Source organism: Rhinoderma darwinii, chromosome 8, assembly GCF_050947455.1.
Source record: "Rhinoderma darwinii isolate aRhiDar2 chromosome 8, aRhiDar2.hap1, whole genome shotgun sequence".
NCBI classification, from domain to species: domain Eukaryota; kingdom Metazoa; phylum Chordata; class Amphibia; order Anura; family Rhinodermatidae; genus Rhinoderma; species Rhinoderma darwinii.
Genome location: NC_134694.1, coordinates 12739279 through 12751728, shown reverse-complemented (window position 1 = coordinate 12751728; position 12450 = coordinate 12739279). Strand labels below are relative to the sequence as shown.

General features: G+C 45.6%; 1 long non-coding RNA gene across 4 annotated transcripts in view; it reads left to right on the top strand.

Annotated features, from left to right (window-relative positions):
• Positions 1-12450, top strand: part of LOC142659231 (uncharacterized) — a 20679-nt gene extending 8229 nt beyond the window's left edge. For 3 of the 4 annotated variants that reach the window (XR_012850286.1, XR_012850285.1, XR_012850288.1), the window contains exon 4: positions 3440-4461. This is a non-coding gene — a long non-coding RNA (uncharacterized LOC142659231). Of the gene's footprint in view, positions 1-3439; positions 4462-12100 lie in introns of those variants that run through there. The other variant, XR_012850287.1, reaches the window with a different exon arrangement.

Here is a 12450-nt window from a genome sequence, read left to right as displayed (position 1 = left end):
CAGATTATTCATCCTTGCCAAGGTCAGCAGATGTCAATACATTCTTACGGCGGAGAAGCTGCTACATAAATAATACATCGGACAGCTGTGGCTTAAGTATTTCTGTGCGGCAAATACAGACAGCCGCCCACCCTGACGCCCGACTGTGACACTTGATGTTGATCTGTAGTCCACAGGATCTGATCAATATACTTAAAGGGGTCGTCTGCTCTGTTCCCTACTAGGGCATGCCCATCTAATAGATGGTGGGTCCCCTGATTGAACCCCCTTCTACAATCTAAACTCTCAGCTGTAAAGTTTATCTATTGAAGACATTGGATGCCCACTGATTTCATTGGGCGCCCTGCAATGCTTTATGGGAAATTGACCATTTATGGAGCAATCTACCATAGGATAGGTAATAATTGTCTGATCGCTAGGGGCCCAACCGATGGGACCCCGACTGATCACGATGGCAGGTGTCCTGGACCCCCAGATCCTCCGATCCCTTACTGATATCATTTGGTAAGACCCCCAACGTGACTAGGACTCCCTATTGTTAGTCCAAACTGGATAATCTCCTTAACCCCATCTCTGCCAGAAGAAAGGGCAACGACCTGTTTGTTATCATAGATATAAGTGTATAGCCACAACTCACCCGCGGTGAGCCCAGGGTTTGTCCGGCTTTCCCTCCACTCCTGGTATTCTCCTCCGGTGAGACGTCTGCCTTGTGTTTGCTGCTGCTCCCAGCACTGAGCCATTCACTCCTATTTCCAGATGTATTTTCCATTACTGATTAGACGCCAAACTGCCCACGTGTCCCCTTGGAGTTTTGTTTCAGCACTGGATCTTTGTAATCATCTCTGAATCCTTCTCACCGCCACCTCCACACTATTTATTACCGATGTCCTATTGATCTGACATTTACTGGTTGCTAAAACCTGCCGCACGGTCACCTCTCCTCTTCTTCATGTCTTGTCTAAATAGTCATCTGGTCTGATCTCCTCCCTACATCACCTGTCAGGAATCTTTTTGCTTTCTCTCTACACAATTTCTGTACTGAGGGCTTTCTATTAGAATGAGCCTTATATCAGCCAGTGGTGCCATGAATACTAGTGCCCATTTAAACCAGGGTTCCTAAAGGGGTTTTCCACATAATGTACATAAAGCCAAACGGTTAGAGTGACTGCCTGTCAAACAGTGAAAGTCTAGTCTTGTGTGACAGGCACCGCTCCCTCACCAAACGGTCTTTGGTCTTCGGACCCTGGCACCAACCCCTGGCACCAACCCTTGGCACCAACAGTATTATCGGCAGCATTTATTAGTCTAGGTCAAAGCCGGGGTAAACTGCTTAGGTTTGGGTATCTTTCAGATACCATATCAATGCTAAACTAGTCGGCATAACTACATCAACTAAATGGCTACTTAAAGGGGAATTGACAATCCTCATCTAGCCGTAGGATAGCTTATAATTGTCTGATCGCTGGGGGACCCCCAGCATTTGAGAGAACGGGAGTCCCCGTTCCTCCTCACGCGTTTAGCTGTTTCTATCCGTGCCATAGACATCGAATGTCACTCAAGCTCCACCTCGCTGCGAGGGGTGCAGTGAGGAGGATCTGGGGGGCTCAGGACCCCTGTTACTGTGATCGATCGGTGTCCCATTGGTGGGGCTCTCAGCGATCAGACAAATATCACCTATCCTATGGATCAGTAATAATTCTCGATTCTCCCCTTTAACGAAGACCTGTCACCTTTCCCAACCTGTCTGTTTTAGTAAACTAGGCTAGAGCTAAACGGAGTCTTTTTGTAGCACAATTGATTGATTTTTAACTACTGAGTGACCGCTGCGGTCCACAAGATTGCATGCAACTCCAATGTATTCATTTGGGCTTCAGCTGCAACTCGATACATATACCTTTTTAGCAGATAAGGCATACCGTTTTCTAGCTATCTGATGGGCACCTTAAGGAGGACTCCGCCACCTCTCCTGACACGTTTTTTTTTTTTTAGGTAATACTTATGAGCCCATGAAATAGCTATTTTGGGGATCTTTTCTTAGAACTCTCTGTTGTGCCGTTCTTCTGTTATTCCTCCTAGAACTTTATGACTAAATTTTCAACTGGGTGTTACCAGTTGGGGGGAGTATCTGACAATGTCCAATCAGCGGTGACAGTCAGTGTATAGGGACACACCCCTTTGACTAGGGGAATGCTAGCAGCCAGTTGTCAATTTGTTCCAACATTCCCAGGAGGAATAACAGAGCAACACAGACTTCTAAAAAAAAAATATGTTCCACATTTGTTATTTCATGGGGAATACAAATATTTATTAAAATAGACATGTCCAGTGAGGTGACGGGTACTCTTTAAGGCCACCATCAGATTGATAGAAAATTGTCTGCCATGTATACTAATAGGAATATGTACGTTTTTCTGCATGAATCTTCTTGGACATCGAGCAGTGGCGTTGAAGGCTCAAGAGGAGCCTCCCCATAAGCTGATGAGACTATGGGTTGTCATATTTGTGTCTGATAATTCAGAATTTTGGACAATCCAGAATCTGTCAGGCCCCAATAACTTAAAGGCAATTCTATTAAAAGATTATATTATAAATGCGCTCAGTCTAAAAATACGTGTAATACCTCTTTAAAACCGTAGTCTGGAACTGGGCAGAAAAACTACAATGGTCATTGTGTCTGGGCAATCACAGGCTGTCGGAACATGATGGGAGTTGTAGCCTGGAGACCAAAGCAGCAAATTATAAGGAAACTTTGAAATTGTTTTCAGTCTTTTTAAGACTGACCATGTCCTGGATCGTATTTAAAATAGAAAAATGGGTGGAATCTGAAACAAGAAATAGTTTGTAGGCAGACAGACGGAAAAGAAGATGCGCTGCGCCAGGTCTTAAAATGACGACGTGTTTTATATTTTCTTTCCTCCACTGTGTCTTCAGTGTACTCCCTCGTTTTACCTGAATTTAAGAAAATAGGCGAAAAATAATACATAAAATGAAAGGGTAACTAAACATTCAACAAACTTCTGACATGTCAGAAGTTTTGATTGGTGGTGGTCCGAGCACTGAGACCCCCACCAATCGCTAAAACGAAGCAGCAGAAGTGCTCGTGTGAGCGCTCTGCTGCTTCGTTTCTGTTCTGCTTTTTCCGGGAAGCCGATGTTTCAGAGACTTTCTATCGAGTCCGTACACCGCTACATTGATTTCCGGAAAAAGCCGAACAGAAACGGAGCGGCTCCGCACTTACACGAGCACTTCTGACGCTTAGTTTTAGCGATTGGTGGGGGTCTCAGTGCTCGGACCACCACCAATCAAAACTTCTGACATGTCACTATTACATGTCAAAAGTTTGTTGAATGTTTAGTTACCATCTGAGCAATTCCCTTATATATGTTATTGTCAGATAATCCGCGCACAGAACTATTGAGAAATCACCTTCTCTTTGCAGATGCTGTTCACTAGAATACAGACAACGCTCACCGCTACCTGCGGGCAGAGCACCTGCTATGGGGCCCAGCAACTGAGGGGCCCATCTCCTCTCAGAGGTGAGGTGCAGCCAGGGATAGCTGTGGATGATGTAAGGTGAGAGTGGGAAAATGAATGCAGATCACCAAGGGGCCAAGAAAAGGAGGAAAAGACACAGAGTGGAGACCAAAATAATAAAGACTTTTATGTGCTAAAGGACCGGGGCACCATTCCAAGTTTCATTATGGGGCCCCATGGTTATTTGTTACACCACCTGACTACCCACAGTGCCCTGCACACACATGATCTCAACCTTACATTCCCTAATAACCTTGTATTTGGGAATTGCTCAGAATGCAATTCCGTAATATAATAAGTGTCTGAGACCTGGGCTCAACTTTAAGGCTATGTTCACATCTGCTCTGCATTTCCGTCGCTCTACCCTGTCATAGGAGCTGAGCAATGAAAATACCGGACACACCAATTCGGTTGCACCACAGACACCACCGGCGGCTGCCGGAGCCCATTGATTTTAATGTGTTCCGTCGGGGTTTTACTGAAAACAATAGCGCAGCAGCTATTTGTTTCTGGTAATTTCGGCCGGATCTTCGATGGAGGCCCCTAACGGAGTCTCCAACGCAGATGTGAACGAAGCCGAACTCTGGTAAGTTTTAATCTCTTTACGCCATTCAGGATGTGTCCGTTGTATCCAGACCCCCCCCAATACTACAAGCTGGAAACCATGCCAGACCGTGGTTGGCGGTCTATGTATAAACTAGGGAAGGGGATGCAATACTGGAGCAGTATTTTCTCTTCTGGAGCTCATAGGTCATTCTCAACATCTTAAGCTTCTTGCGTGCATGCCCTGAAGAAAGTGTGGGCACACTCCTATGGTTTCTCGTGCTAGTATACTGCCAGTTTAGGCCTATGTCAGTGGCGTAGCTCTGGGGGGTACACAGGTTGTGGTCGCACCTGCTTGACGAAGGGGCCCAAAAGGTTCCTATGCTTCATCTCATGCCGCTGGCCTATGTTATACATGGGCGGTGTATGGAGGCGATGCTTTACAAAATTTTAGTTGTTTCAAACCTTCCATAATCATTCCTGACAAGAGTAGGGTTAAATCGAAGGACATTTTTGGTGACGAGTGCAAGTATTGAATTGCATGCCTGTCCTCTTTTCCAGGCAAGTGCTGAGATTCTTATTTGCTCTGCTGCCACTAATGTTGTATAATAATGTATTTTCCAGTTAGCAGTACGTGTCAGAGCTGCCATAGAAAAAAAAAAAGAGAGAACGCAGCCAATCACAGCTGTCCTCTGTGTCAGCCAATAAGAGCCTGTCGGTTCTGTGACCGCTGCGTTTATCATCCAATCCCACCGACTCATTAACACTCATACTATACATCAGTGCTTACGCCTTGCAGCAAATAATGGTATAGTAATATTATGGTAGAGTGCTTTAAAGGCACGGTAACTGGCAGCCATGGTTAGCGTGACAATTCATTACCATAAGTCCCAGTTCATTTGTGCTGAACTGACATAGGGAAAACAGCTGAGTTATGGAAAGACACAATGTACAAGAAAAAGCTATTCAAACGTTCATAAAGACTCAAGTGAACCGTGGGCAGAACCATTAATCACGCGAGCACCGCAAGCAGCCATCTTTCTTTTATCTCCCTCTGACATCACCTGGGAGTGTGGAATGTCACCTCTCCTCGGTGACACCTAACATGAGCCCTTTCCATCGTTTTCTTCTGTTTTATTGCTAGCTATGTCTGCCCTCTCGTCAGCTGCTGAATTTGGAAATGTCCCTCAAATGTAAGAATAGAGGCTTCGATGCAGTTACAAGCAAAAATGCTGTGGGCCCCTCACTGATGCGGAGTTATAAGTTCCAGAAAGTCACGACTGGTCGGATAGATAGGGTGAACTGAAACTGATGACATCACTTATTGAGCGTGCCCTGAGCTGAGTGACATCATCATGCCTGATGCAATGACATCACTCTTTTACAGCACTATGTTATTTTTAGGTCCATCATTATGTACTGATAATTTACTAAGGTATCTTGATGGTGGTTAAAGCTCTCAATCCCTGACATAGAGATAAAAAATAAAATGCTGTCCACCTGTAGCCACCACTAGGGGGAACTTACTGCATACTGTTTTATTATTGAGCTCAATGTACAGACTGTATGCAGTAAGCTCCCTCTAGTGGTGGCTGCAGGCGGCATGAATTGTATCCTGTAACTCTATATCTATACAGGAGATTTGGAGCTCGGTATCAGAAATACGGAGCTCCGAATGTTCTCAAAATATATTAAGGAGTCAATCTATGTTCAATAAGATGTCGCTAGGAAAGGTCTACCCCAAGCTTTGCCCCTTATATTAATAGGATTTGGGGCGTGTGAGCCAAATCGAGTGCTGGGCCCGTAGGAACTGCCTATATAACACCCCCGTTTCACCCTTGGTGAGATGGTTGGGGGATTATTATTATATAATGATAATATTGCTATTATTATAATCCACGAATAACTTCAGTACGGGGCTCTGTGAGTCCGCATCAAGCAAGGCCTTGCTCAGGGCCTAGGGCGCGGTCTCATTACCCATCTGCCCACACTGTCCTGACAGATACAAAAGTTAAAGCATCCCTGATCCTCTGCATGTGATTAATGCTGCTCCTTTATTTAGATGGTGACTACAAAGTGCTTGAAAACGACATTCGTGTGCAATATGTAAATCTAGACCTAGCTCAGAGGTTACAGCATTTATCAGTCTGCATTATTACCATCGCTGCGTTTGTCTTGGAGGAAAAGTAAGCGTGCCGTAACCCACCGCAACCAATTATGGTTTAGCTCGCATTAAGTAATTTGTACTAAATCAATCATATTTAATTGCGGATTGTTTTTCATTCTGAGGAAATGTAATAAGGCAATATAAATAGCTATCCGTGTTCACAGCGCTGCTGAGCTGAGAGAATGGCTCTGAAATGTCTTAAAGGGGAGCTCCGGGAATATAGATCAATATGTGTAGTGCTCACACCTAATTTACTTCCTTCTGAAGTTTGGTCCCCAAGCGCTGATCTTAAAGTCCTTGGGTAGGGTTTGTTTATATACTCTTCGGTATGGAGGGGATACACACACCCAATGGACATATTGGCTTACAGGGTAGTCACCTATAAGTGGCGCTAGAGAGACAGATTACTTCCCTCTGGAGGAGAGCTATTTTTCATACTTTTTCCAAAGGAGCACTGTCTTAAAGACTGCCTACTAGCTGGATTTCCGCACGCATGGCGTATCCGTACCTTCCGAGTGACTTATGCATGAAGAAACTTTCTTTGTCTTGTACGATTTTCGCAACAACAGGCATCATGGCATAGATATACCATAAAAGTGTGATAGTTGAGGGGTCCAACCAATGGAGCTTCAACCAAGAGCGATCATATAACGCAGCTGTTTCCATTTATTCACTTTAATGGAGGAAGACCTTGCATTTACGGCCACTTCTCTGCCAGGAATAGGGAGCTTGTCGGCAGAAGGCACAGAGGTACAAGTTGCACCCTGATGGGGCAAAGGCCCCTCTGCCACATAAGAAGGCCCCAGTTTTATAAATGGTGCATGGTTGGTGGGGCAACACGAGTTTCAAGTTAAGCCTTTGTTTCGGCCCCCCACCGATCTACATACCTATGGCATATCCATTCTATGGATTGTATGCTGCAGCAATACTGGAGATGTACGTTGCAGTGTAGCCACAGCCTAACCTCAGTCTCGGCCTTTTGGACGCGAGCTGTAGGATTTTGGTTTATTTTATTGTGAGTCTTAAGAAGAAAGGGTTTATTTGTTTTACTCGGCTGTAAAAGTAAGGATAGGACAGTATGAGCTAGAGGGGGCCTGGTGTGAATCTACAGCTCTCATCTCATCTGCTCTGTTATTTGTGGGATTGATTTCTGGATTATTACAAGGGCAGGCTGGGACTATTAAGGCCCTTTTACTCCGGCCAACACTCAGCCGGTGCAGCGAGCGCCGATCAATGAGACACTCGGCGCTCGTTTGCTCCTGTCAGACGGAGCTATGGTTGGGGACGAGCGCTCGTTACTCCGTCGTCTGATCGTTTCCCTGTTTACGCAGGGCAATTATCGGCAACGAGCGTTCTATGAACACCCCCAGTGTAAAACCCCCTGTAGTGTTTAATGCAAAGCACCAAAGGGTAGCTACCCCTGATTGTAAGAAGAGGACTACAACTACTGGCCTGGCAAACATAACGAGACTTGTAGTGTCCTAGTAATAAGAAACGGATGGGCATTGAATAATAGAAATATATTCGACAATGGCTGTATATGCAGCAGCACGACAGACTCGGTGTGAACATGTCCTGGATTGAAATAATTTGTACTGAGCTCTAATGTCAGCACTTTATGACAGCGAGCTGAACAAGTCAAGTCCAAAGACAAAATGGGATTGTACAGAGAACGGCTTGTCTTGAGCGCATGGTAAAAAGCACTCTCCTCCACCCACACCCTGGATATTACAATTCATTATAAACGCTTCAACCTAAAATAAAACGAAAAGTATAAGCCTCTGAAATGCTTTCTTTAGTGGTTATAAATCCTATGCAGCGATTTTGTTTGTTTTATCTGCTCCTGGGAAACCGGGGTAATAACCAACAGGGGTAAGTATTACAGCCACAACTCCCAGAACCCTTTGCAGTCCTGCAGAATCTAATTTCTGCCCCCTAGGGTTTTATGAAGTTGTTGCGGCCATAGTAGTTATAATAAAATGTGGCCGGATTACAGTTGTGTGAAACTGTCCTCTAGATTTGCCATTAAAGTGTAGCTAAACGTTTGACAAGGTCATAGTGACATGTCATAAGTTTGGATTGTTGGGGGTCCGAGCACGGAGACCCCCACCAATCTCTAGAACGAATATGCTGGATTGCTCGTGTGAGCGCTCAGTCGCTTCGTGTCTGTTCAACTTTTTTCCGGAAAGCCGATTTATCGGAGTACGGTCTCATAGACTTTCTATTGAGTCCGTACTCTAGATACGTTGATTTCCGGATAAAGCTGAACAGACACGAAGCGGCTGAGCGCTCACACGAGCAATCCGGCTTCTTTGTTCTAGCGATTGGTGGGCGTCTAAGTGCTCGAACCCACACCAATCAAAACTTCTTACGTGTCAGAAGTTTGTCAAACGTTTAGCTACACTAAAGGCCCCATGCACACGACCGTAAAAACTCCCGTAATTACGGGCCCATGGACTTCTATTGGCCACAGGTACCTCCCCGTATGCTTACGGGAAGGTGCCCGTGCCGTTGAAAAATAACATGTCCTATTTCAGGCTGTAATTCCGGCACGGGCAGGCCCATAGAAGTCTATGGGGCTCCCGTAATTACTGGTGACTACGTGTGTGCACCCGTAATTACGGGAGCGTTGCTAGGCGACGTCAGTAAATAGTCACTGGCCAGGGTGCTGAAAAAGTTAAACGATCGGCAGTAACTCTTTCAGCACAAGGGACAGTGGCTACCGATCACAATATAGATCTGTAAAGAAAAAAAAAAAGTTCATACTTACCCAGAACTCCCTGCTTCTTCCTCCAGTCCGGCCTCCCAGGATGACGTTTCAGCCCATGTGACCGCTGCAGCCAATCACAGGCTGCAGCGGTCACATGGACTGCGCGTCATCCAGGGAGGTCGGGCTGGATGTCAAGAGAGGGACGCGTCACCAAGACAACGGCCGGGTAAGTATGAATTTCTTTTACTTTTATTACGGAAAGGGCTGTCCCTTCTCTCTATCCTGCGCTGATGGAGAGAAGGGGCTGCCGATTAGTGCAGTGCAATTTTGCAGTGAAAACGTGCCCGTAAATACGGGTCGAATACGTGTGACCAAGGACCCGTATTTACGGGTGGACAAAAATACGGTCGTGTGCATGAGGGTAAGAATTCTAGAAAGCTGGGCGACCACATGTGTGGGAGCCTTAATAACAGCCAGAATAGTAGTCACCCAGAAACCAAAAAAACAAATGAATAGAAGTTTAAACCGCTTATGTCTAGAGGATGTTGCTCTTTGTCTACATCACAACCCATCGTGTAGAACATGGCACAGTTAAGGTCTTCTTACATGGCTAGTCCTGGGCCGTATAAACGAGCGCCGATCAGTGAGACAGCTCGTTGATTAGCGCTCGTTTACTCCTTTCACAAGGAGCTATGTATGGGGGCGAACACTCGTTACTCCGATCACTCGTCTCCATACATTATCATGTTGGCAGCGCGTCTCCCTGTTTACACACCAAGATGTGCCGCCGACAATGCAGGGCAATTATCGGCAACGAGCGTTGTATGAACGATCAATTGCCCGATAATTGGCCAGTGTAATAGGGCCTTTACATTTTAAACCCATGAACAACACTTCTCACCTAGCCACATGATAGTTGATCAGTATCAGATCGCTGGAGGACTCACTGCTGGGACCCCCATGATCAGAAGAACAGTGGTCCAGTGTCCCTAATTTGAATGTAGCGGCTGTCGGGGATGCGCGCTGCTCTGTCAGTGACGGAGAAAGCCGAGTGCTGTATCTGTCAGTCTTATATAGTTGAATGGAGCGGCAACGCCCATGCCTGACAGCCGCTCCATTCAAATAGGGGGAAACGGGACCCACGTTCTAGTGATTGGTGGGGTCCCCAGTTATCATTTTCTCTGTCCTGTGAATAGGTGATAAGTGTCATTCATGGGAAACACCATCATTTGCCTTATTCGTATTGTAAAAGCCAGCTATGGGCCCACACTGCACCTCCAGTTTTTATATGATGGCACATTGAGGTTCTTACCTACAAATTCCTCATAAATCTCGGAGAAAAGTAATCCTGGCATTCTCCATCACATGACAGATTAGGAGAGGTATTCTCCCCCAGAACCATAGCTACTTCTAATGGAGGCACTCTACATCAACACATGGAGTGCCTACAGGTCCACAACACAGTATAGCCCCTATTTTGTACGGATTTTGGGTTACATAAAATTTTCTTCTCCTTTTTTACATATAAAGCTAAATATTGAATTCTGTTGTCGCCGGTGGGAGCTCATGTGACCGTTACACAGGTAGCGCTAAGCAGTCACATGTCTGACCACAAACTGCCGTCTGTTTCCAAGGGCAACCAGAAGAGTTTTGAAAGAAGCTGTGTAAATGAAGGGTGATAAAGACACAAGGTAAGGCAAAATCCAGTGCAAAGTTACTAAACTTTATATGTAGGTTTATTCTGTGAAATTTGAAGGCTAGAGCTCCACAGCATCATGGTGGTTTTTTTTCCCTATAGGTAAACATGGAAATCGTGGCGATTTTTTACACTTTAAGTTGTGACACTGTTCATTACAAATTCACAGGGAGGGCTGGAGTGGCAGTAAATGCTCTACTGCAGCATCAGGCCTGAGCAGCCGGTGCCTGGACCTCATTTTGCTGCTGATCTTGGACGATCGGTCACCGATTTGCTGACCCTGCAGCCTTTTTTTTTCTCGTCCTTTAAACCTCTCCACCCTTCCCTATTCTGTGTATCCCACACAGCTGTGCGGAGCACAAAGAACTGTCCCCGACGCACACAATAGCCCTCTGTCCCTGCCTTCCAGATGCCGGACAGTACCCGGGCTCAGGAGGGACTGAAGGGCCGTGCCAGTCTCCTGCTGGTAGTGCGCTTTGTGGCCAGTGATGAAGAGGGGCACTTTCTATAGGTTTTCTTTCCAGATGACCTGTGAAGCCACAAAGACCTCTGACCCCTTCACCTCCCACATACACCCAAACCCCATCCAGGCCTATAGAATACTATGAGATTCATGACCTGGGAGGGATTGTTCTTCTCCTACTGGGAAGACAAAGTGTCAGCGAGGTGTCGAGAAGTCCCTTGGAATCTGTACGCTAAAGCAATTGTTGTATTAACACCTTAAGTGCTCGGGAATTTGGAATTGTGATATCTTGACATCTATTCTTGCCACTGTAGTATTAATTACCCCCACCCACCCGCTAAGCTTCTGTTGAACTACAACTCCGAGCATTTCTTGCTGGCCATATCCGAAGCAATCCAATCTGGTGCAATGTAAAAACCGAGAATGCCAAAGTCACACTATGTAACCATCTCGCTTCCAGTTTTTTTTTTTTGCACTGACGCAGTGCAAAGGGCAATGATGCAGCCGTTTGGGATATTGAATGGTTAATACCCGCAGCACGGCGACCTTCAGGCAGAGGTGAGCATTGAGTACATTTCCACGCAGACTAGTTCTTGTGCTGGTGATTATTACCGACCGACGTGGCCCGTTTCACAGCTTCAATGACAAGTCGCAAATGTCCTCGCAAAGCCCACCCCTCCACTGCAGCAGACGCCACCGCCGCTGTGGACACTGCAGCAACCAGAGCCTTTTATTCCACTGGCATTTCTAAGTTATGAGGGGAACACATTATAGGTGACATGCGGCATGTACATGTATACAGGGTCATGCCGGGACATAACGCTCCGCCGTCCCCTACACAAATGGGATTTTTTTTAATAGGAAATGTTGATGTGGTTTTCTGGAATTTTTTTGTTTTGTTGTCATTCTTAAAGCTCTGTGTATCACATATCCAGTACAGTATCATTGGTAATACTACTTTTATTTTTATTTTTTTGTACCAAATAGATTATCTGCCACCTGATGCAACACGTAATATGGCACCGCTGGTATTGGTAGGTCCTGCTTTGATTCCTCACTTTCCCATTTTACTAGGAGCCACCTGTTAAACAGTCTGCGTTTCCACCTCTTCGTAATGCGCTTTTTTTTACTGCTGCTAAGGATCACATGACCGACTCTGCTGCATCTAGCTTAAATCTTCTACAGCTAACAAACTAAGCATGCTTATGTCTGACCTAGCTCTGCTACATCTTTCAAGCTCAGCTCTGCTACATCTAATAAACTGAGGACTCCTACATCTGATTTACCCAGCACTGCTACATCTGGCCCACGTATTTCAAGCTTTGCTCCACTAAATC